Source organism: Gopherus flavomarginatus, chromosome 25 (genome assembly GCF_025201925.1).
Source record: "Gopherus flavomarginatus isolate rGopFla2 chromosome 25, rGopFla2.mat.asm, whole genome shotgun sequence".
NCBI classification, from domain to species: domain Eukaryota; kingdom Metazoa; phylum Chordata; order Testudines; family Testudinidae; genus Gopherus; species Gopherus flavomarginatus.
The window spans coordinates 6298937-6325763 of record NC_066641.1 but is presented as its reverse complement, the minus strand read 5'-3'; the positions used below and the strand labels follow the sequence as shown (position 1 = coordinate 6325763).

Here is a 26827-nt window from a genome sequence, read left to right as displayed (position 1 = left end):
CGAGTCTGCAATAAAAACCTACATAAATAAATTACATTGACTTGGACATGTATATGTATATATGTATTTGTTTTTCCTAAAGTAAATTGAATGTTTTAGGAAAAATTGTCAGAGCAGCCACTAGCAAGAGTTGGTGGCCGTACTCTGAGGCCATCAAAAAATTTCTTGAGACACCGCCTTCATTTCTCTATACTAATCTAAGAGTTTCCTGGATCTTATAATTACTCACTGATACCTATAGTTCTCATGGGTAGCTCTGTTCTCTTCTTGCAGAGTGCTTCTAGAGGGTGGTGTGGAGCAGTTGCTTTCTTTACTAAGGGCACTGTTGTGGAATTCCACAAAGTTCACACCTTGTCTCTCCTAATGTTCAAAATAGATAAGGTGCCTTTAAGATGTTTAGTAAGGAGGTGTGCGCTGCAGCTACTTCAATATGATGTAAACCCTCTATTTTGCCTGATACAGTGAATGCTGCTGAATACTTGGAACCTGCTTTGGGGAGAGATTAGGCACAGATGAGAGTTAATTAAGCTGCAAACTGAACTAACAATTGTGGGACCATACCTTCAATCAAATGAGACTGAAATATAACTTCAAACTCTTCAGAATCCTTTCTTGTGCCCCTCCCCTCATCATAATCAGTCTTGCTTGGGTTCATTTTCCATCAGATGTTGTTCTTCTATGAGTTGATCTTGTCCAAGAACTAGGCCACCTTGGTGGTAGTGGTATAGTCATATGTAGTGAATGACAGGTAGAACTATCCTGTCATCCGCATATTGCTGGCACAGGAGTCCCTGTCATCTGAAGTCCCTGACCAGTCCAGCTATGACCACACGTAGATATTCAACAGGACCAGAGAGAGAGAAATGATCCTTGTGGGACTCCACAAGGGGCCTAGTAATGGAGGAACAGTTTCCCAAAATGACTTGTTGGTTGTGTCCCTCCACGAAGCACTCCAACCATTATAGCACATAACCCTGGATCCCTGCTAAATCTCTTAAGCAAGACAGCAATATTTTGTGATCAATAGGTGTTGAATGCTGCAGAGTGATCTAGGGGAATTAACATGGACGTTCGCCTCTATCCATATCATAACCTTAGTCCCAGATTTGGACCTTAGCGTCCACAATATGGGGGTTAGCATGAAAACCTCCAAGCTTAGTTACCAGCTTGGACCTGGTACTTGATGCCACCACCCAAAAAATTAGAGTGTTTTGGGGCACTCTGGTCCCCCTGAAAAACCTTCCCTGGGGACCCCAAGACCCAAATCCCTTGAGTCTCACAACAAAGGGAAATAATCCTTTTTCCCTTCCCCCCTCCAGGTGCTCCTGAAGAGATACACAGACACAAGCTCTGTGAAACTACACAGAGGGACTCCCCCTCTCTGTTTCCAATCCTGGAAACAAAAAGTACTTTCCTATTCCCCCAGAGGGAATGCAAAATCAGGCTAGCAATCCAACACACAGATCTCCCCTTGATTTCTTCCTCCCACCAATTCCCTGGTGAGTACAGACTCAATTTCCCTGAAGTAAAGAAAACTTCAACAGGTCTTAAAAGAAAGCTTTATATAAAGAGAAAGAAAAATACATACAAATGTTCTCTCTGTATTAAGATGATACAATACAGGGTCGATTGCTTAAAAGAATATTGAATAAACAGCCTTATTCAAAAAGAATACAAATCAAAGCACTCCAGCACTTATATTTATGCAAATACCAAAGAAAAGAAACCATATAACTTACTATCTGATCTCTTTGTCCTTACACTTAGAAACAGAAGACTAGAAAGTAGAAATTGCTTCTCCAAAGCTCAGAGAAAGCAGGCAGGCAGACAAAGACCCCAGACACAAAATTCCCTCCACCCAAAGTTGAAAAAATCCGGTTTCCTGATTGGTCCTCTGGTCAGGTGCTTCAGGTGAAAGAGACATTAACCCTTAGCTATCTGTTTATGATTATCCACTGACAGCAGGAGATCTTCCATCATTGCTACTAAAGCAGGTTCAGTTCCAAGTCCTGGCCTAAATCCAGATTGTGTCAGGTGTAGAATATAAACTTCAATTATATGAAGTTCATCTTGGCTAGCTTCTCTATGAGCTTCCTAGGAACTGGACAGTAGTTGGCTAGACGGATATATTCGGAATGGGTTTCTTAAGCACTGGGCGGACTATTGCATGTCGGAAAAGTGAAGGGAAGATTCCTTCCCTGAATGAACGTTGGTTGTTTCATCATGCATGGCACCAGTCACTCACGACTCTCTTTCACAAGCCAGGAATGGTATGAGTCAGATTCACAAGTCTTTGGTCGAGACTCTTCTATGGTGTATACAACTTCTTGATGAGCGAATGTACTGAACTCCAATAATGCAGGCAGGCTACTGGCTGGTGAGTATAGGCAAGGTGGACATCATATTGAAGGCAAAAAAACTCCCTTAACAACAATCACACACAAAGTCTCCTGAAAAACAGAATGGCTTCTACTTCATCCAGGAAGTTTTTGGAAAGTGTAGGGGACAATTTCCTGGTCCAAGTGCTGGAGGAACCAACTAGGGGCAGAACTCTTCTTGACCTGCTGCTCACAAACAGAGAAGAGTTAGTAGGGGAAGCAAAAGTGGATGGGAACCTGGGAGGCAGTGACCATGAGATGGTTAAGTTCAGGATCTGGACACAAGGAAGAAAGGAGAGCAGCAGAATACAGACCCTGGACTTCAGAAAAGCAGACTCTGACTCCCTCAGGGAGCTGATGGGCAGGATCCCCCGGGAAAATAACATGAGGGGGAAAGGAGTCCAGGAGAGCTGGCTGTATTTTAAAGAATCCTTACTGAGGTTGCAGGAAAAAACCATCCCAATGTGTAGGAAGAATAGTAAATATGGCAGGCGACCAGCTTGGCTTAACAGTGTAATCCTTGCTGATCTTAACCATAAAAAAGAAGCTTACAAGAAGTGGACGCTTGCACAAATGACCAGAGAGGAGTATAAAAATATTGCTCAGGCATGCAGGACTGAAATCAGGAAGGCCAAATCACACTTGGAGTGGCAGCTAGCAAGAGATGTTAAGAGTAACAAGAAGGGTTTCTTCAGGCATGTTAGCAACAAGAAGAAAGTCAAGGAAAGTGTGGGCCCCTTACTGAATGAGGGAGGCAACCTAGTGACAGAGGATGTGGAAAAAGCTAATGTACTCAATGCTTGACGAGCATAAGTCCATGGGGCCGGATGCGCTGCATCCGAGGTTGCTGAAGGAGTTGGCGGATGTGATTGCAGAGCCATTGGCCATTATCTCTGAAAACTCATGGTGAACGGGGGAGGTCCCGGATAACTGGAAAAAGGCTAATGTAGTGCCCATCTTTAAAAAAAGGAAGGAGGATCCGGGGAACTACAGGCCAGTCAGCCTCACCTCAGTCCCCGGAAAAATCATGGAGCAGATCCTCAAGGAATCAATTCTGAAGCACTTAGAGGAAAGTGACCAGGAACAGTCAGCATGGATTCACCAAGGGCAAGTCATGCCTGACTAACCTAATTGCCTTCTATGAGGAGATAACTGGCTCTGTGGATGAGAGGAAAGCAGTGGATGTGTTATTCCTTGACTTTAGCAAAGCTTTTGACACGGTCTCCCACAGTATTCTTGCCAGCAAGTTAAAGACGTATGGGCTGGATGATTGGACTATGAGGTGGATAGAAAGCTGGCTAGATAGTCGGGCTCAACGGGTAGTGATCAATAGCTCCATGTCTAGTTGGCAGCCGGTTTCAAGTGGGGTGACCCAAGGGTTGGTCCTGGGGCCGGTTTTGTTCAATATCTTCATTAATGATCTGGAGGATGGCTGGACTGCACTCTCAGCAAGTTTGCAGATGACACTAAACTTGGAGGAGTGGTAGATACGCTGGAGGGTAGGGATAGGATACAGAGGGTCCTAGACAAATTAGAGGACTGGGCCAAAAGAAACCTGATGAGGTTCAACAAGGACAAGTGCAGAGTCCTGCACTTAGGACAGAAGAATCCCATGCACTTTTACAGACTAGAGACCGAATGGCTAGGAAGCAGTTCTGCAGAAAAGGACCTAGGGGTTACAGTGGACAAGAAGCCGGATATGAGTCAACAGTGTGCCCTTGTTGCCAAGAAGGCTAATGGCATTTTGGGCTGTATAAGTAGGGACATTGCCAGCAGATTGAGGGATGTGATCACTCCCCTCTATTCAACATTGGTGAGGCCTCATCTGGAGTACTGTGTCCAGCTTTGGGCCCCATGCTACACGAAGGATGGGGAAAAATTGGAAAGAGTCCAGAGGAGGACAACAAAAATGATTAGGGGGCTGGAGCACACGACTTATTAGGAGAGGCTGAGGGAACTGGGATTGTTTAGTCTGCAGAAGAGAAGGATAAGGGGGGATTTGATAGCTGCTTTCAACTACCTGAAAGGGGGTTCCAAAGAGGATGGATCTAGACTGCTCTCAGTGGTACCCGATGACAGAATAAGGAGTAATGGTCTCAAGTTGCAGTGGGGGAGGTCTAGGTTGGATATTAGGAAAAACTTTTTCACTCAGAGCGTGGTGAAGCACTGGAATGGGTTACCTAGAGAGATGGTAGAATCTCCTTCCTTAGAGGTTTTTAAGGTCAGGCTTGACAAAGCTCTGGCTGGGATGATTTAGTTGGGAATTGGTCCTGCTCTGAGCAGGGGGTTGGACTAGATGACCTCTTGAGGTCCCTTCCAACCCTGATATTCTATGATTCTATGATTCATTACATTCCAAAGACTGTGGTATAGCCATGCGTGTGTGCAGCAGAATAGAGATTAGGAAATACCCACTGAAGTGACAGAAGCATATTCACCATATCATATCCACCAATTTGGATTGATAAGTAGAAAGTTGCTTTTCCTTTATACTGAAACTTAATGGTCACACATATTCCCAAACACACATCCATCTCTACCACAAGTATACCTGCTGCTGAGTATTAACTCCTATATGGCCTTTATGTTACTTAGTATGAAAGTGTCATTCTGGGAGTAGATTTAAGGTTGAAGTGCATGATCTGTGGTGTATAGTAACTGTGTTAATGGTAAGGTATATGTCTGTGGGTAAGGAGAAAAGGTTGCTTAACTTTTCATTTACTTCCTCTTGTGAGCTTGGGTCAGGTATGTTATATTTCTAGCAACCCTAATTTCTTCACAAAGAAGTTTGTGTTTCTGAAGTAGGTTGTGTTAAGGGGAGAGTATTTTAATGCAGGCTACATTGATATTAATATGAGATTTTTAGGAAAAAAACATTTAACCATTCCACAGTGTAATGTGTAGTATGTGTCTAAATGTGAATGTACAGTTCATTTTTATGGAATAGTTTTTCTTCATATGTAATTGGATAAATTGCAATTTAATAATTTATCACTTAGGGAGACTATATCCAAGTGGATGTATCCCTGGCTGGGAGTGCTGGCCTCATTCCAGTACCAACACCTGCTATTTTTCATGCATACGTTGTTGTCAATTGAACACTTTAACAGACCAATTGCTGTCCAAGTTATGATGTCATACTTTTTTTTGCAGAAGTTAAGTGGTGAAAGAAACTGCATACCCTTTGCCCATGCATGCCATAGGGAGATAAATGTGGAATAAATAAGCAGATTCATTGGTATGCTAAGGTAAATGGACTTTAATTCTTGGGCTGAGAGAATCAAAACGTATTGTGAAGGCACAGGACATTCTTCCAGAAAGTGTTAGAGAGTCTGACAGTATTAGGAATTTAAAATCCTTTACTAGCTAGTATGCTCCATTGTTGACCCAAACAGCAACTATTGACCTTCTCACCAAAACAGTGCTATAGAATGAAACATGATATTTCTTATTTTCATGTTTTTAGCTATTATTTAGGACAATGAAATATAGTGAGCCTATATTTAAACTGTCAAAAGACAAATGGATGAAATTGATGACATTACATATTTCTGGCTTTTCTTACTTCTTATTTTTATCATTGATTCTAACAAAGGGAAAATACTTGATGCTCTATTTGGAGATCAAAAGTGCCCCTTATAAATTCACCAAGTCGCTAATCTGGAAATAGAAACCAGGTTGTGCAGAACAGTAAACCCTTGTTTAAAATTAAATCCACTTAATTTCTAGATCAGTATATTTTCTCTCATTTAAAAAATTATTAGAGATCTGATTTTTGACCCTCTTCTAGTCCATGATTACCTTCTCCCATCACTGCCTCTGCTCTAGTACAGCATCTTAACATTAGTTTGCAGTGTATTTTTTGCTAATGTAAGCCCCAACATCTCGGTAACAAATAATTTAAATGACTGGAGGAAAAAACTCTTTTCAGAACCTTCTCTTCTCCACATAGCCCTTTACCAAACTACCTTCTACTAACATTACTATTTGTGGACTTTTGGTATAATAGTATGTTGTGCTGAGAAAAGTTTGGTAAAGGGGTTGATGGAAGACTGATCTCCTTAGAGCATATTTAATTCCCTTATTTTTCTGGGTTTAAGACAGGTATGTTATGTTTGTAGTGACTCTGCTTCACAATGAAAACTTCTGTATGTTAATTTCCTAGATTATTTTAAGTAGGGGCATGGTGCTGATTGAAGTATGGGATGGACTTGTGGGGTATGTTTAATTCCAGATACTGACAGGGAAAACTGCATGCACCAACAATTGGTAAACATGAATAAGGCTAAGATTTTTTCACGGTTATTTGTAGTAAAAGTCACGAACAGGTCACTGGCAATAAACAAAAAACCAAGGAGCCCATTACTTGTCCATTACATGGGGGGTGGGGACACAGCCCCAACTCCAGCGGCTGTTGTGGGGGTCGCAGTCACAAGGGACACACAGCCCTGGCTGCAGAGCAGGCCCAGCTGTGAGACAAGGGTGCACGGCCCTGGGAAGGGGAAGGACATGGCCCTGGGAAGCCGCAAGGGGGGCACGCAGCCCCAGATGCAGCCTCCGGTGAAAGCCACAGGGCTAAGGCGTGCGGGCCCCGCCAAGCCTGGGATACCGCAGGGCTGGGGAAAGTGGACCCTGCCAAGCCCAGGACACTGCAGGGCAGCCCCGCCAAGCCCGGGACGCCACAAGGCTGGGGCATGTGGCCCCAGCTGCAGTCCCACCAAACCCGGGATGCCGTGGGGCCCTCCCCCAGTCCAGTGCTGCTTCCTTTGTTCTTCAAGTGTCATCGATGCCAGGGGTAGAGAGAAAGGGAGAGATAATTTGTGGCATCTGCTCTCCCTTCTTATAGTTCTTTCCCTTCTTTGAAAATCACCTCCAGCTGAAGATCAGAATTCAAAGTCTGTGTGGATGGGAACCCCAAGCTGTTTCTTTGTCAAGATGTAGATTTTTCACCCACATCTTCCTTCCTGCCAAAGAACAGTCACTTACTGGATAATGGTCCATTTGATTTTGTTGACATCTGACTGAGGTGTCAGCTAGCCTTTTGTCATTTGTGAGCACTCTCCAGATTTGGAACATGTCTTAGTAATATCATACAGTAGAATCTTAACTTTACATACAATGTTGCCACATATATTTTACCAGGACAATAATGCTTAGCAAATTATGAGTTTTCAAATGATACCTCACACTGCACTTTTTACAAGATTGATAGATTTTGTACAAGGGGAGAGCATAAGGGTACAGACTGTCCCAACAGGCTGCCCAGAAGCTATAACCTTCTCTATTGCATCGTATCCACATGGGACAGATGGGTCTGTTTCCGCAGAGATGCACAGGAGTTATACATTTTAAGGACAGAAAGACCACTGTGATCATCTAGTCTATCCTTCTGTATAGGACTTTTCTGAATTAATTCCTGCTCCAAGTCCAACCGCAAAGATTGAAATAGAGAACATATTTTAGAAAAGCATAAAGTTTTCTAATGATGAAGAATTTCCCATACCTCTTAGTAAGTTGTTCCAATAATTAATTACCCTCAGTGTTTAAAATGTGTGCCTTCTTTCTAACCTGAATTTGTCTAGCTTCAGCTTTCAGCCATCTTGTTACTGTAAGTTTGTTAGAGCAGGGAAGGAACCATCACCTTGTCTTGTGTTTGTACAGTGCCTATGACAATGGGGTCCCAGTCCATGACTAGGGCTCCTAAGTGGTACCATAATTCAAACAATTAATAATATTATGTAATTTCTGTTCCCCACGTAGGTACTTAAAGACCAAGCCACCACTTAATCTTCTTCTCTAATAAGCTTAAAAGATTGAGCTCCTTGAATCTACCACTATAAGGCACATTTCCCAAACCTCTTCTCTGAAACTCTCCAATTTATCAACATCCTCTATGAAATAGGGACATCAGAACTGGACACAGTATTCCAGTACTGGTCGTACCAGTGCCAAATACAACCTCTCTCCTCCTACTGAATATTCTCCCATTTAAACATCTGAGGATAGCATTAGCCTATTTAGCTACAGCATTGCTTTGGGAATTCATGGTCAGCAGATTATTCACCAGAAAGTCCAAGTCTTTTTCAGACTCTCTGCTTCCCAGGATAGTCTCTCATCCTGTAAATATACCCTACATTCTTTGTTCCTAGATTTATACATTTACATTTGACCATACTTAAATATTGTTGGACAATGCCCAGTTCACTAAGCAATCCAGATTACTCTATCAATTACCTGTACTCTTCATTATTTACCACTTCCCCAATATTTGTGCCACCTGCAAACTTCAGCAATAATGATTTTATGTTTTTTTCCAGGTCATGGATAAAAATATTAAATAGCATAAGGAACAGATCCTTGTGGGGCACCATGAGAAACACATCCACTCAATTAGGATTCTCAATTAATTACATTTTGAGACTTATTAGTTAGATATTTTTAAACCACTTAATATGTGCCAAGCTGATTTTGATACTAGATATTTAATGAAAATGTCATGTGGTACTAAGTTAACTGCCCTGCAGAATTCTATGTATATTACACTAACACTCTTACCTTCTCATCCAAACCCATAGTCTCATCCAAATGATACCAAGTTATTTTGACAAGACCTATTTTCCAAAACCCATGTTGAACAGTATTAATTATATCACCCTCCTTTAATTCTTTATTAATTGAGTCCTGTATCAGCTGTTCCATTATTTTGCCCAGGATCAATGTCAGGTTGAATAGGCCTATAAGTATCTGGATCATCCCATTTACCCTTTTCAAATACTGGCACAACATTAACTTTCTTCCAGTACTCTGGAACTTACTCAGAGGTATTAAAAATCAACATTAACAATCCAGAGAGCAATTTGACCAGATCTTTTAAAACTTTTGAATGCAAATTATCCAGACCTTCTGATTTAATAGCTGCTATCTAATATATGTCACTGTTTGAAAAGTGGGGAATATTTCATCATCATCATCACCACCACCACCACCACCACCACAAGATTTGAATACATCATCTGCCTTTGTCATAAATACTGAACACAAATATTTATTAAACGCTTCTTCCTCTTCCGAATTATTATTCATGATTCTACCATTTCCAACTTCTAATGGATCAATAACATTGTCAGGGTTCCTTTTGATCCTGCTATACTTTGGTCTCAGCCCAGGATACAAGAACGGATCCGGGGCGGGGGCGAGCAGGCCTTTTATAGAGGTGGCAACAGGGGAAAGGAGCTATATCTGAAGGCCCTTTACATACTGCCAAACTTTCTTCTTGCACTGTCCACATGGCCTCTCCAATCCTGACTGGCTTTTTTCCTACCCTGGGAAGGGTGGGTTTATGTAATCCCACCCGGATTGGGTTGTGAAAGAGTCCTTTTCCCCCCTACACAGTCAGCTGAGATCCCCACTGAACCCAGACCTCCCCTTTTGCCTCTTGACTTTTCTCATCCTATGTCTCTCTGAAGCCTTCAGGGGGACCAGTCACTGAAAACACCTCAGAAAAGAAAGTAGAACTGAGAGGAAACTCTCCAAAACATCAAATGCAGCCCTGAGACACGGCTGGGAATTAAACCATCGAATTTTTAAACCAAGCTGTTAGTCTAGTATTCTGTAATAAGGTTTGGAATTTTTCTCAGAAAAGCTCTGCAACAGGGAGATGTGTCTGGGCTGCCTGCTGCTATGGAGGCAGCACAAACTGGAGGAAGCTTTTAGTATAGATAGTAAAGTATTATACCACTTCTGTGCAACTTTTATCATAAAATTAATCTTACATTATATTAATCAGTAACTAAAAACAAGCATGTTGATATTTAAAACCAGAGGAAGAGTTTAGAACTCTGCATGATTATATTTTTATTTAATTCAAATTTTATGTCACTTATGTCTAGGAAATAACACAAATAAAACTCAAACATTAATAAGGAAGATTGTTTCATGCCACTTTTCCAAATCCATCAGGTCAGAAGAACTATAACACTGATAAAGGAAGAATGTATCACCTACTGTATTACACTTCTTGATTAATAAAAGAATAGCACAGACATGAACATGAAAAAAATTACAGGATTTCCATTTTACTTGAAGGAACAGTCTCACTGATTTAATAAATAAGAAGGGGGAAGTGGGGGACCTCCTACCTTGAAATGTGGAATTGAGTTAAATTTCTAAGTGATGATCGCCTTCCTCCATGTGCCAAAAATCCTGCAAGACACAAAAACAACATTTAGTACTAAGACCCTCAAAACATTCCATTTAATTATCTGGCCAATTACATCTCACATTTTTGGAATTCAAAATTAAACCCCACTGAAGAAAGGGTATATAAAGTCACAATAATATCACCACATGAACCGTTGACAGCTTTCTACAGGGTATTAATGTATTAGCTATCACCTCTTAGTTCTCCTCACCATTAAAATTCCATAGCTGTAAATCTTTAACTGATCAAAATTAATTTTGACCACTTGGAGCACTTTTCTCACCCTCAGTGATTTTCATGTGAAGAACTACGAAAAAGTATAACGTAGTGTTTCTTTCAATATATACACTACGGTGTAATATTTAAAAAGAAAGCACTTTATACCATTTTTTGCAACTACTCGTGAGTATTTTTTTTCTGTGCACTACTAAGCTTTTTGGGTTAAGTCCTGAAGGCTTTACTTAGTTTTTATTCAAGCACAACTTTCACTGAAGGCGGAGTTAAAACAGAGTCAAAATTTCAGGATTTAGTTTTGGTTCCTGTATCAAGTATGTACAGTAGCTGTTTAATTAGTTCATCCGTCCACATCACCTGGTATCTTTGAAAAGGTCACTTATAAATACTGTACTGTATTTCGAAAAATAGTATAAAGTCTATGGAAAGATGTTTTATCACATATATTTATATTGTGATGTGTGCAGAATCCTGCTTCTTGGCATCTACTGGGACATTATCGCAGAAGGCTTCATTGATATACCTGCTGCTGTTTAGAACAAAAAAGTTGAAAGGAAGACGAAAGGTATAAACAAACTAAAATTAATTAAGTGACAGGGTTGTATCAGGAAACATTCACCAACTCAAAAACTGAAAAGCGTGGAAATAAGTTAAGAGACAAGTCTCCTGCATTCCTTGCCACTGTCACAATACCTACAACACTGGCAATAACACATTCCAACACTACATAAGGCTTTCATTTCCACCTCCAACAGATATCGAGAAGCAATACATACCCCAGTTTCACCAAACTCACACTTCAGTGCAAAACCTTAACAGGAATCTCTCAGATGTTCTTGCACCAAAATTTTGGCACATCTGACAGTCATACATTCCATACATTTGGGAAGTTATTCTGCCTTAACACTTCTGAAGTTACCAAGCACCTTCCCATCTCCAACCTCCTATTCTTGGGCAAAATAACTGAGCAAGTCATAACCACTAAACTCCAACATGTGACAGCAGCCAACTTCCTGGATACCTCACAGTCAGAGTTCAAACCAGGGCACAGAACAGAGAGAGCAATAGGTGCACCAAAAGATGACCAGTTCTTATAGCCAATGACAGGATCTCTATGATTATGCTGCTGGACCTCTCTGCACCTTTTGACACATTAGACCACTAGATACTGCTAACCTGCCTACATGACACACCAGAAACTGATGGCCCAGCACTGAAGCTGTTCCTATCATTCCTCTTCAGCAAAACCCATAGTGCTTATGGGTAACTATTCCTCCTCTATAAATATCCTCACCTGTGGTATCCCATAATGCTCTATACTATCCCCTCTTCTCCTCAGTATCTATCTGAGACCACTAGGAGACACACAGAGCTACCATGGGCTCACCTGCCAACAATATGCCAGTGACTCTCAACTATATACAGGGAGTCATCAGATGCTACTTAAAATGCTTTTCAACCCACTACCTGTTTTGCCCCTGCAACGCTTGTTTCATTCTTACGACACTTGATATGCATAAAGTTCGCTTGAAATCACTTCCTGGTTGCATTATACTGGTACAGAGCTGGAAGGAGTCGCTTCTGATTGGCTTCGAGGGACCAGGGTAGCTTTTTGCCGGGTAGAGTTGCAGCTTATTTTTAATTGGCTTCCGGACCCAGCCAATCAGAAAGCTTGAACAGTGATTGACTGAGGCTTAGCTTGTGTGCCATTCTCCCTGGCTTTCTGAGCCTGTTTCCAGCATTCTGAGCAGCATATGTGAGTTTGTGTGTTTATCTGAACGCTGTTTACAAAATACAGTGTACAGTAAATACATTGATGTTGCAACATTAGTCATCTATAATTAATTTAGTATAAAAATCTGGGTTATTGTGGTGAAAATAGTGTATCAAGTCTTGGTTCAGGAACCTATCCTCCCTTCATATCATTGATTCCTGTGGGAAAAGAGGTTTTGACTTACAGCATTTCAACTTACAACGCAATTCAGAGGAACGAATTGCGTCGTAAGTCCGAAGACTCCCTGTATCGCATTCAAACTAATGCAATTACGACTACTACAAGATGTCACAGTGCGTATCAGAAATCAAAGAGTTTTGGACTCAGAGCAGGGATACAATCTCTTTGCTCTGTACTATAATAAGCCTGATCCCTGGGGAAAGGAGACAAAGTCTGCAGGAAGTCATCTAGCTTGTACATTGAAAGGCCCACAGCAGACACAAGGAATGGCAGACTTAATGGCAGTCAGAGTCGGAGATGTTTCCACCTCAATGGGCCTTGGCCTTGATTGGCCAAATGAAAGGGCTTTTTAATTGCTAGCTCTATGGGGCCAGAAGGGTAGAAAGGCAGCTATGACCGTTAGTGGTGGTAACCATGAGGGAAAGGCTGCAGGATAACAAGATCTCGGAAAGGTTGATTACATTTAATGGAGTAAGGTGACAGCTGTAATTGTGGGTGAGTAGCCCCTTTCCTTTTGTTTTGAAGCTAGTTCCAGGACTCGTTCAGAGGCCCCAGACAGCTGCAATCATTAAAAGCTAATTTGTTCTTCATCCTATAAGTGATCGCCTTGTGCCTGATTTCTCCAACTCCAGTTCCAACCCATCAAACCCAGAACTTACTTTCGTCTGCATCCACCCCGCCACTCAGGGTCCCTAGCCTTTCCCCAGGGGAAGAAGGGAGTAACACTATAAAAAATACAGCACATCCTCTCGTAATTAGCAGCACTTATCTCAGAATACAGAACACATTTTCTGAGGCTTTACAAGTAAATCCTTTGATTAATTTATGCATTAAAATTAAATAAAACTATGTCCTTTAAGAAATTAGCCTTCTGTGTCCATCTTTTATTTATCCTGAATTATCTCAATAATGGAATAATGCAGACACTTCAAACTTTCAATGAAAATAAAATTAACTGAAATCTTGTGCATATGCAATGTTTGAAGAAATTAAGTTATAGTTAAACTAAGTATTAAAATTGTATCTAATTTATGCTTACATCAGGAACAGTTAGGCTTAGGTGGAAGTAAAGGTAAATTAAGAGGGGCTACTGTGACATCAGAGTTACTCAACCAAACACCATCCTTTCTCTGAAGCTAATTTTCATGCAACAATTCTATTAGTTGAAATTACTCAGCAGTATGAGGGAAACTGGGCGCATGTCAAGTATTCTCACTGATAGATTAGCCGTCTCCACTGTCATTACTCATTAAATAGCCTGTGGCTACATGCCAGCTTGTGCATCAGCACTTGAAAGGCTTGCCAAGTCACTGCTGCCCTGGTTCACTGTGCATTGAGGAAACACTACTAGGGGAACTGAGGCAGTAGTGCTGAGGGAGCTCAAAGCACAGACACACTGGGACTCAGAGTCTGAGTCCTCCCTGAACCCTTCACATACCACTAGTCTCATTAACACTGTCCTCTAAACCAGTACAGCTACATCTTCACTGATTAAAAAAAGCTGCATATTTACTGCTCATTAGATGTCTCTCTGCAAAAACAGTAGAGACAAGGCACTTTACATTTCCAGCAAGACAACTAAGTGGGGTCAGTCATGCACAGAAGATAGAATGCTGACCTCACCTCACTAACCTCACAGTAAAACCTACAAATGCCTTCTCTCTATTTAGGATTTCCAAGTGAGAAAATTATTGCATGTTAATTATCTCACTGTAAAAAACCCAACTTTGTATCAGTGATGACAAACCCTAAGGCAGAGGTTCTCAAACTGTGATCCATGGACCACCAGTTGTCCGCAAGCTCCATTCAGGTAGTCCACAGATAGTTCCCTCTAAGATGCTAGCCTGGGCAACCGCACACAATTGAATGAAAGGCCACCCAATTAGTGGAGCCACGTAGGTGTGGCTCCATTAATTATGTGCCTGGACCCTGGAGAAGACGCACATGTAAGATGAGGTGGTGGCCTTGGGGGGAATAGAGGGGTAGGTGGGAGGAGGCAATAGAGTGAGAAGAGGGGGTGGGTAGAATTTCAGATATGCATGGCTGCGGTGGCCAGAGAAAAAGGCAACTTTCCACAGCTCCAGAGCTGTGGTTGCTGGGGAAATATGGCCCTCCAGCCCAGCTTCAACTGTGTGGCTGCTGTGGTGGGGGAGAGATCCCCCCTTCCTTCCCAGCCGCAGCTCCGGGGCTGCCGCGGTGGGGGAGAGAGGGAGAGACTCCCGTCATCCCCAGCTCCAGGACTGCTGTGGCGGGGGAGAGAGGGCACATCCATTGCATTAGAAAGGTAAGACTACTGATATTAAAATATGAGTTATGTGCTTTTATTCGTAGAACAAAAAAACTTTTACTATTATTAAGGTTTTTTTATATAGTGCATTATCCAAATGGCTTTACAATAGTTAGCTAATGGTACAAACAACATTTGGAAAGATCATTAAGTAATCTGCCGAGACCCTCAGTAATTTTCAAGGGGTCTGCAGAAAAAAAAAGTTTGAGAACCACTGAACTAAGGGGTTGTCTACACTTACAGTGCTACAGCACTTAGTAAAGACACTACCTATTCTGATGGGAGACCGCCTTCTGTTGGCATAGGTATTCCACCTCCCTGGGTTGGGATAAATGTATCGCTCAGAGGTGTGGATTTTCCACATCCCTGAATGACTTAGTTATAGTGACATAAACTGACAAAGTAAACCAAGCCTAAAACTATTGCAAATTAACAGCCAGATTGACCAGTACATCTCATTGGCTTTGATTTCCTTTGTGATGCAAAGCAGCTCTAAGGCGAGTGCAATTAGCTGATATACTCTGGCTTTGATGTAACCATGATTCTTCCTTTACATTTTTAAAAATTATTTAAGGTTGATAATATATTCAAATCTTTAGAAATATCACGACAACCATCTCTTTTAGTTTCTTGTTTAGTGTTCATACATAAATTTTTTAATCTTTTTTAAAAACTATGTTAAAATGGAATTAAAGATGACAGTACATTTCAGTAACTTCAGAAGGAATAAACATTGCAGCAATGTTGTAGTTAGCCCAAAACCTAGCACCTGAAAAATCCAGGAAATTCAGAGCTAAGGTTACACTATTTTGTGGACACATATACACACAAACAGCAGTCAAATCTTTCCAATCTAAAACCTTTCACCAGAAATAATTTTAAAAGAAAATTGGTAATATTCTAGAAAAAACTACATACTGTGCTATATCATCTTCTTAGACACTGCTATGTATTACTGAATGTCATAAAAAGTAGCAATATTTGTAGTAATTTTAATGTATAATTCATGCTGATATGATCCAGGGATCTCTTAACTCAGGGAAACAGAAACAGTATGTGGGGTTTGCTTCTCTTGGCACACTTAGTCTGAACTAAAACATTAGATGCAGAATCAATTTAATATTAACAACAGTTCTCTCTAATTTTCAGGGAAAGAAGAGAAGAGGTTCTCAAACCAGCATTTCATAAAGAAAAACTGACTACATTTGATTACCTTTATTTTACAGCAAACCCCTTAAGTGACATATTTTATTCTATTAGATGGTTGATTTAAAACAAAAACCAAAACCAAAAAAACACCTGCAACATATATTCATAATAGGATATTATTAGTCTGCATGACTACAAGTAAAGAATACCAAAAATCAACAAGCTCTAATTCTTTGCTGAACTTTATTTGGCTGGAAGGTTTGAGTAACTTCCAGGCAATATAGAGAAAGCTGCACTTCATGAAAAATATATTGATGACTGGCAGCAAATAACAGAGAAATTGAGTTTGATAGTGTCATCTTATTTTCTTAGTTTTATCTGCATCTCAAAACCTACAGTTTGGCAGTGTTAAACAGAGGGCTATAATAATAATAATAAGTACTTGAGATCAGTATGCAGTCAGGTTCGTAAATAGAGTTATGGGAGAAACTTTGCATAGTTTCAAACCATACTCTGCTTGTCTCCAGCCAGTGCTTCTAGTTCCTGACTTTTATGATTACTAGGAGACAGATTCCATAACTTAAAAATAAATCAGAAGGGTAGCCACAAAATCAATGAGGAGTCCGGTGGCACCTTAAAGACTAACAAATTTGGGCATAAGCTTTCGTGGGTAAAAAACCCACTTCTGGCCACGGAAGCGGAGTTTTTACCCATGAAAGCTTATGCCCAAATACATTTGTTAGTCTTTAAGGTGCCACCGGACTGTTCGTTGATTTTTTAAAAATAAATGATCACCAATAATACTGGGGGGAAATGTTTGTATATAAATTATATGAAATAGTTTGCCATTTTAAAATACAGTATTTTGTTATTGTAGTTAAATGTTAAAGTAACAACATATATTTCCAAAACAATTTAAGAGAATTTACGTACTATAGCTAAAACAGCAATATACAGTAGTATTTTTCTTGAAATATCTCCAGAATTGTCTGGTCATTCACGACCCTCCAAGACATTTGCTCTCCACAGGAATGATACAACTGGAGAAATCCAGGTTAAGACTTTCAAATGCTGTGCTCAAAGCATTGAAGGAGACTAGACTGCACCCAAATCTAACCAGGTTCAGATCAAGAAAGGCTTTCCTTATCAATCACCTCCATAAAAAATCCACCCAGTCCCAAAAAGAAAGCACCTTTAAGCCTTTTTATGCCTTCTTCATAACTGTTCGTCACCACTTAGACAGTAAGGTAATAGGTGGTACCTTAAAAAATAGCTATAAGATAGAGGAAAGACAGATTTCTTCTTTAAGGTGGTGGATGCTTCACAACTTGATAACTGAAAAGCTTAACAATTTGTACTATTTTTTGGATAACTAAAGATATATTTCTTTTAAAATATTTCAGCAGCTTACTGTCATTGGTCTGCTTAACATCGCATAATGTAATAACACATTTTCTATTTTGTACTTTACAGTACTAGTTTATCTATAGTTTATACTTCATACATAATGTGTTGACTACCCATAATTTGCTTGACGATATTTCATCTGTATTCAGAGTGTAGTTCATGAATGTTCTCTGCAGTGAGTGTCTAAACAGTGAACTTCCATCCACTCAAAATTACATTACAAATCTTTATGTGAATGCAGCAGCTCTTAGTGAGCTGTCAATAAAATCTGCACATTGCTAAAATGCATTTTATTCCTTAAATGTCTATAATACTCTTTCTAATTACACTTGTAGATTCTGCACTTTAATTAATGGTATGAGACTTATAACATTTCAGAATTTAGATCTCAACAAATTTGCTGACAGAATATTAAACAAACAAACAAACTCCCTCTCTAGCCCTTCTTCTCGATTTTTTAAAAAATCAGTCACACTGTTTTACAATCTGAACCATGCTACCAAGTTACAAGGCATGATTCAAATACATGCTAATATCCTAAAGCCTGAGGGTTTTTCCAATTCATAGCATATCAAGACATTTTCTGGTCACTGAACAAAAGTCAGGCCCGATTTCTGGTTCCGTTTTTCCAAGAAATCTTCTTAGTCTAGTTAGGTAGAAGACAGCAGCCCAAATTCTTTGACTGCTTAAAACGGCTCCCCATAAGTCTCCAAATCCAATTTAAAAAAACAACAACCCAACTCTTGTTTTCAGAGCTCTACATAAGTTTACTCTGCACCCTTTCACTGATCTTCTATCTACCTTCTCACTCTGCTCCTCCAGCCTTAGCCTTTCTTATCTCAGTCAGGAGTCACTCAAAGGCCCATCTGTGCCGAGTTTCTACTTTTTCTTTTGCGGTACCATGCCACTTTCCAATCTCATCTTAAATTCTCTATTCACGTTAGCCTAACATGAACACTAAAACTCTGCCCATCTCCCTCTTCGTTCCGTTATTGCACATCTCCAATTTTATCTGCAAGGATATTTCCATGGATCTTCTACTTTTAAATTTCAGCTCTTCTCTTTACTCACTATCATCTGACAAGTTGTTCCCCTTTCTGCCAGTTTTTGACTTCTACCTAAATCTGTAATACAGTTATTGTTATATTTACAATGCCTAATCATCAGAAGGTGAAAATGTATTCTCATACTTACTCCACACTAACCATTAAATATGGTTAAAGCATTTTCAGATTGCATCTCATAACCACCTTAATAAAGTAATGTAGTATTACACATTCAAACATTTACATTTAAGCTATCACTGAAAAAACCTGCATACCCATATGAGATCAGTTAGTAAAACCAGTTTTGTTTTGTTTTTTTTTTAACAAAGAGATGGGTTTTTATTATTTTGTTTTACACTGAACCTGCTGCTCCAGGCAGGATGGGCAGCAAACCCCAGGAGTCCCCACTGCAGCCATCGTTCCCCGCGCGTGACAGACAGCTGGGATCACGCAGCTGGTCTGGAGGCTGAGAGATGGGAGAGCAGATGGGATGTTTGCAGAGCGAACAGGGAGGCGTTGGCTGAAGAAGGTGCTAAGGGGGATAGCGCAGCTGGTTCTGGGAAGAGCAGCAGCTGAGATGAGGCCTGTCCGTGCCCCCCCGATCCTCAGGTGTCGGCTGCCAGCAAGGGGCTCTCGGGACAGGAGGGGACGGGGCTGCCCAGCAGGGGCGGGGGCCTCAACGTGAATTTCCCATTGTGTCAGCGTCAGGTGCTGAGCTGCAGGGGCGCTGTACTCAGCCTCTGTGTTTACCCGTCTCGTAGTAATCGTACAGTCTCACTGGAGCTGCTCTGAGATTCTTCACAGGGAAATCCTGCTCCAGGGAGAAGGTGAAACTCGTCGCCTCCTTCATCAGCTGGTCCAGATAGCAGTCCCTTACACCAATATATTGTTTCTTCAAAAGAGGAAGCAAACTTAAACCTTGTCTACATGGAAAATTTTTACCAGTTATATCCATATAATTATTTCTGTATAACTTCTTGGCGACATTCTTTAAATTCACACCTTAGCTCCAGGGTTCTCATAACAAATTTTTTGGTGGCCTCAGAGTGTGGTCACCAACTCTTGCTGATGGCCGCTCTGACAATTTTTCCTAAAATACTTACTTAATTTTAGGAAAAATGAATAAATATGCACATTTACATTTCCAAATCATTGTAATTTATTTATGTAGGGTTTTTTGCAATAATAAAAATAATGTACAGTTGTTTCTATTTTTCACTGGACCTAAACAGACTAGAAACACAAATAAAGTGCTTTATACATTCTTGTCTTTATTGTTTTTTCTTTTGCTTTTTTGGTTGCCCCCTCTCCCTTTTTATTTTATTTTATTTTAAATAAAGACTTTCTGGCTAGTAAGTCTGCTGCTGTGAAAAAAGTAATACTTGTATGTTAATATTATTTTTCACAGCCTCCCAGCTAGCTACTAAGGCTATGTCTACACTAAAGACCTTACAACAGCAGAGTTGTACCACTGCAGCTGTGCCACAGTAAGGTCTCCTGTGTAGCTGCTCTATGCCGGCGGGAGAAGCTCTCCTGCCGGCATAATTAAACCACCCCCAATGAGCGGCAGCAGCTTTGTTGGCAGGAGAGTGTCTCCCGCCAACATACTGCTGCCCACACCAGCGCTTCTGTGAAACTTTTGTCTGTCGGGGGTGTTTTGTTCACACCCCGTTCAACAAAAATGCTAGTGTAGACATAACATCACTTTTCACAGCAGACTTGCTCAGCCTTGGCATGCCAGGATCCAAATTAAGCCCTGAATGGTGAGGTGGGTAGAGAGGCAGCAGGGCCACGGTGATAGGGGGTAACGAATGGGGGCCTGGGGGAAGCAGTGGGGGCTGGGGCAATGCTCTACGGATGAGCCCAGGGCCAGAGCCCACTGCCACATGGACAGGGGCTGAAGCCCACCACTGTGTAGCGGGGAACAGAGCCCAAAGCCCTGAGACAGACCCCAGTGCCTGGAGATGGAGCCTGCCGCCTGCCACCACAGGGCTGAAGCCTGACTCCACCATTCCTGGGAAGATGGGGAACTCACTGGCTGCTTGCTCCTCCAGTGTTTGTGTCTGCAGAGGGGACGAGGCTCAAACCGTGTTGGAGGCCCCAAGGGAGGGACTGCTGCTGTCCTTCCTCCCCCTGCTCCCGCCCACAATCATCACCTAGACGGCTGTGGCCACAAGAAAAGTCCCTGGAGGCCGCATGCGGCCACAGTGGCCACATTTGAGAAACACTGCCTTAGCTTATATTAAACAAACAAAAAAAATTCCAGTGCAGGCAAGGCCTTGAGCCCCAAGGATCTGCATGGAAAAAAAAGAGAGTCTGACCACATGGAGAAAATTTCAGGAGTGGGGCCTTAGTTTGGAACCAACTGTGCTATCAGGTGGATATACACACACAGGCACTTTTGTTAGTGGAGGCCAGAGCTCATTTAGAATAGTCTAAGCATAGCCACCGTGCAGCAATGTAATTCAAGTATCTTGCTATTATTTTCTTCGAAGAATCTAATATATTCTTTACATATTGTACTATGCTGAGTAAAGGAAAAAAAGAAATAAGACACACACTTCCCCAAAGTATTACTACTAAATAAAAACACCAAAAAAACCCATCTCCAAATTAAGGAAAGAAAAGAACTTTAAAATTACAACTTAAAATCATCATACCCTTCAGCTCTTTCTTTTTCTTCACAAAATATTATATTAATTTTAAGTAGACTTGCAAGAAAAAGTAATTAGTGAACCCCCTCATTAGCAAAAAATGTCAGGATGAGTGATTCCTCCAAGAGCCCATAGACTTTTCTTTAAAAAATAAAATAAAATAAAATTATGAAGAAGTATTTCCAATGAAAGGAGGGGAAAATGGACTTCAATGGTTCATTCAAATGTGCAATTTCAGAAAAATGCACTTTCGTCTCTATATAAATACAAACACATACACACGGTTTTTATCTTAAGTGGAAAATTATGGCTCATGAAAAATGGTGTAGCCCTAGAGACAAGAGTTCACCATCCAAAAAATAGATCACTGGCTCACCCATGTGCATCAACCATGACCTTGAGAGATCATCTCTAGGAGAAGAGAGTAGTGTCAGTGTCCATGCTCATTCTCACTTTGGCCACCAATGAAGAAGCCAATTCATGTCAATTAGAATTTTTGTGATTTGAATATGTGAGGTGCTGATGATAGTCCAAAAGAAAGTACTGTGTACTGATAATGATGGCCCCCTAACACAAATCTGAGAAACTTCTTGTGGTTTGGGAGCACCCTGACATGAAGTGTCCTGAAGTTTAAGGGCAATAAGCCAGTTGTCATGATCCTGGGATGGAAGGATTGATGCAAGGGAAACCATACAGAATCTCACATACTTGATGAACTTGTTGAAATTCTGAGGTGTCCAAAATGCATCCAGGCTGCCCTTGGATTTGGGAATTAGAAAATACGTCATGTAAAAACCTCTTCCTTGAAACTGCACAGGAACTCCTTTTACAGCTTCTAAGGAGAGAAGAGTCCAAATTTCTTCAACAAGCATGAGATAGGTCCCTGAAAATGGTGAAAGCAGGAGAGTGGGAAGCGAGAGAGTAGAGAAGAATTTAATATTTCCATCTCACGGTACACATAGGACTTACCTGTCCTTTATGGCCTCCCAAGCATCTAAAGAGTGGGATAGTCTGTTCCCAAATGGGGGAAATAGACAGCAAACTGCAAGTGACTGAACTGTTATCCTCATGGGAACAGCCAAAAGGGAGGTTTCCCCACAGATAGCTGGGTACGAGCCTCCTGATTGGAGCCAGAGCTAGACCTCCTTCTCTGAGGTCTATTCTTCTTTTTCCAAAAATCAAATTGCCTGAGTGGATAGACAGGCTGTCTACAGAACAGTTGGGAGTACTGAGGATTTGGAGGTCTATGCTGTCATCTCTTAGGATACAGAGACCTCTAAGGAACAGCCATCCATGGTCTCTGAAGAAATGTAACGTCTCATCAGTTTTATTTGATAATAGAAAAGGATCATCAAAGGGAAGGTCCTCTATAGCCTGTTGTATACTAGGCACAATACCAGAATTATGCAGCCACAAGGCTATTCTCATTATTACAGAGGCAATAACTCGAGAGGAAACTTCTACAACATCCAACACCAACTGATGAGATGTTTTTGCTATCGAACAGCACTCTGCCAAAATAGCCTTAAACTATTGCCTTGTGTCTCGAGGAAGCATATCCGTAAATTTTGACAGACTCCCAATTAAAAAAATTATACTTAACAAATGGTGCTTGCTGATTAGCTATACACATTTGAACAGATGAAGTGGACTAAATCATTCTATCCAACATGTCACTTCTTTTGGTCCCTCTTTATCTGGTGGTTGAGTTGAATATCCCTTGCCTCACTCTCTCATTCGCAGTCGTAACCACAAGAGAATTCATGGCTGCATAAGAATGAAAACACTCAAATCTCTGGGCAGAAACACAGTAGTGCTTGTCTGCGCACAGAGCTGTGGGAGCCAACAAAGCTGGAGTATTCTACAGGGTCTTCACTAGTTCCAAAAGGGCCTCATTAATTGGAAGCAGCAAAGAATCCTGTGGCACCTTATAGACTAACAGACATTTTGGAGCATGAGCTTTCGTGGGTGAATAGCCACTTCGTCAGATGCATGTAGTGGAAATTTTCAGGGGCAGGTATATATATGCAAGCAAGCTTGAGATAGTGAGGTTGGTTCAATCAGGGAAGATGAGGCCCTGTTCTAGCAGTTGAGGTGTGAAAACCTACCAAAAGGAGGCTGCCAGACAACTCTCCAATACCAAATTCTACAGGCCACTTCCCTCAGATCCCACTGAGGAATACACTAAGAAACTGCACCATCTACTCAGGACATTTCCTACACTAACACCAGAACAAATCAACACACCCTTAGAGCCCCGACCAGGGTTATTCTATCTACTACCCAAGATCCACAAATCCGGAAATCCTGGATGCCCCATCATCTCGGGCATTGGCACTCTCACTGAAGGACTGTCTGGATATGTGGACTCTCTACTCAGACCCTATGCCACCAGCACTCCCAGCTACCTCCGTGACACCACTGATTTCCTGAGGAAACTACAATGCATTGGTGACCTTCCAGAAAACACCATCCTAGCCACCATGGATGTAGAGGCTCTCTACACAAACATCCCACACAGATGGAATATAAGCTGTCAGGAACACTATCCCTGATGATGCCACAACACAACTGGCTGCTGAGCTCTGTGCCTTTATTCTCACACACAACTATTTCATATATTGTCATCAAATTTATCTCCAGATCAGTGGCACCGCTATGGGCACCCGCATGGCCCATCAATATGCCAATATTTTTATGGCCAAACTGGAACAATGCTTCCTCAGCTCTCGTCCACTCACGCCCTTTCTCTACCTACGCTACATTGATGACATCTTCATCATCTGGACCCATGGGAAGGAGACTCTGGAAAAATTCCAACACAATTTCAACAGCTTCCACCCCACCATCAACCTCAGCCTGGACCAATGTACACGGGAGGTCCACTTCCTAGACACAACGGTGCAAATAAGTGATAGGCACATTAACACCACTCTATACCGAAAACCTACCGACCGCTATGCCTACCTTCATGCCTCCAGCTTCCATCCCGGGCATATCAAACGATCCATTGTCTACAGCCAAGCACTGAAGTACAACCGCATCTGCTCTAACCCCTCAGACAGAGACCAACACCTACAAAATCTCCTCCAAGAATTCTCAAAACTACAATACTCGCACGAGGAAATAAGGAAACAGATCAACAGAGCCAGACGTGTACCCAGAAGCCTCCTACTGCAAGACAAACCCAAGAAAAAAACCAACAGGACTCCACTGGCCATCACATACAGTCCCCAGCTAAAACCCCTCCAACGCATCATCAGGGATCTACAACCCATCCTGGACAATGATCCCACACTTTCACAGGCCTTGGGTGACAGGCCAGTCCTCACCCACAGGCAACCTGCCAACCTGAAACATATTCTCTCACCAGTAACTGCACACCGCACCATAGTAACTCTAGCTCAGGAACCAATCCATGCAACAAACCTCGATGCCATCTCTGCCCACATATCTACACCAGCGACACCATCACAGGACCTAACCAGATCAGTCACACCATCACCGGTTCATTCACCTACACGCCATCATATGCCAGCAATGCCCCTCTGCTATGTACATCGGCCAAACTGGACAGTCGCTACGGAAAAGGATAAATGGACACAAATCAGATATTAGGAATGGCAATATTCAAAAACCTGTAGGAGAACACTTCAACTTCCCTGGCCACACTATAGCAGACCTTAAGGTGGCCATCCTGCAGCAAAAAAACTTCAGGACCAGACTTTAAAGAGGAACTGCTGAGCTTCAGTTCATCTGCAATTTGACACCATCAGCTCAGGATTAAACAAAGACTGTGAATGGCTTGCCAATTACAAAACCAGGTTCTCCTCCCTTGGTTTTCACATCTCAACTGCTAGAACAGGGCCTCATCCTCCCTGATTGAACTAACCTCATTATCTCTAGCTTGCTTGCATATATATACCTGCCCCTAGAAATTTCCACTAACATGCATCTGACGAAATGGCTGTTCACCCACGAAAGCTCATGCTCCAAAACATCTGTTAGTCTATAAGGTGCCACAGGATTCTTTGCTGCTTTTACAGATCCAGACTAACACAGCTACCCCTCTGATATTAATTGGAAGGGCCACTTTCACAGTGTTTCCCCTTGAAAAATATCCAGCAGTATAATTAAATGATAGAACTCATTGCCACAGGATATTTTGCAGGGAAGAATTTAACAGGTTCAAATGATTGGATATTTATATGGATAACAAAACCATCCAGAGTTATAACAGCTAATGCTGACAAAAACATTCTGAAAGAGATCTAAAACTTCCATGCTTTAGGGTTTAAACCAAAATCTAATTGTTATGGATTACAATGAGATTTTACTGGGGAGCAGATTATCCCTAAACCTCCTACTACATATTTTGTTGTACATTCCTCTGAAGTATCTCATGCTGGCCACTTTTGAAGTAAGATACTGTCCTAAAGGGACCACAAGGTCAGATCCAATACGTCAATTCCTATGTATATATTTTGATGATTTGTAAGATTTTTTACTGTGTATGAGACCTTTTGGACAGAATAATATCCAGAAAACAAATCCTTTTATTTCAGAGATAAAATTTCAGTGACTACTCACATCACAGAGCAGTATGGTCTGTCAAATGGGAACACACTTGTTTCATTATTTTAAAAAGGGAAACGGTGTATGGCATCATACTTTGAAATTATAAAACAGTGCTCCATGACCTGTACTGGCAGTCAGCAGGTTTCTAGACAGAACTCAAGGTGTTTTTAAACCTATAAAAACCTTTAACGATTAGGTCCCAGCTACCAGAGATATCACCTTTCTCCACAAACCATTGTGTCATAATTCAGATGAGCAAAGGCACTTGAACTAGAGCTCCCTTGATGTAAAAGACAGGAAGCCATCTGTATTCTTTGAGATTGGTCTTTGACTTTGGAACTCATTCCCCTTCTATCACTTTTCTGCCATTCCAGGCCACCAGAGTTCAAATCCCAGGATTTTAGAGATGAGCTGGATTTAGGGTTGGAGGGATTTATTGTGTGTGTTATTGATTTCTTATTGTACTTGCTAAGAGCTATTTTATTTATGTTTTAAGGTTGGATGACCAGCCATTAATATGATATTGTGCTGTGTGATTATTTTATTCTATATAAAATCATAAAAATGTAGGGCTGGATGGGAACTCTAGTCATCTAGTCAAGCCCCCTGTGCTAAGACTATCTAGCCTGTTTTTAAAAGCCTCCAGTGATGAGGATTTCACAACCTTCCCTAGACACCTAGTCTAATGCTTAACATTCCTTGCCATTAGAAACTTTTTCCCGCTATCTAACCTAAATTTCCCTTGATGCAGATTGAGCCTATTACTTCTTGTCCTACCTTTAGTGGTCATGGAGAACAACTTCTTAGAATATTCTATCTTAATTTATACAATAGGAACCCAGATCACTACCCATTTCATTAAATTAAGATAAATAAGTACATATTTCATCTTGCTAAATATCAGATTTTAGGGGTCCTCATTGCCCATGGGTTGGTTGCC

The 26827-nt window shown here is 41.2% G+C and overlaps 1 protein-coding gene across 4 annotated transcripts in view; it reads right to left on the bottom strand.

The window, feature by feature from the left end:
* TANC2 (tetratricopeptide repeat, ankyrin repeat and coiled-coil containing 2) overlaps positions 1–26827 on the bottom strand; it is a 628479-nt gene that overhangs the window by 516085 nt on the left and 85567 nt on the right. For all 4 annotated transcript variants that reach the window (XM_050934871.1, XM_050934879.1, XM_050934880.1 and 1 more), the window contains exon 2: positions 10517–10580. The gene's annotated coding sequence lies outside the window, so the exon portion shown is untranslated. The remainder of the gene's footprint in view (positions 1–10516; positions 10581–26827) is intronic.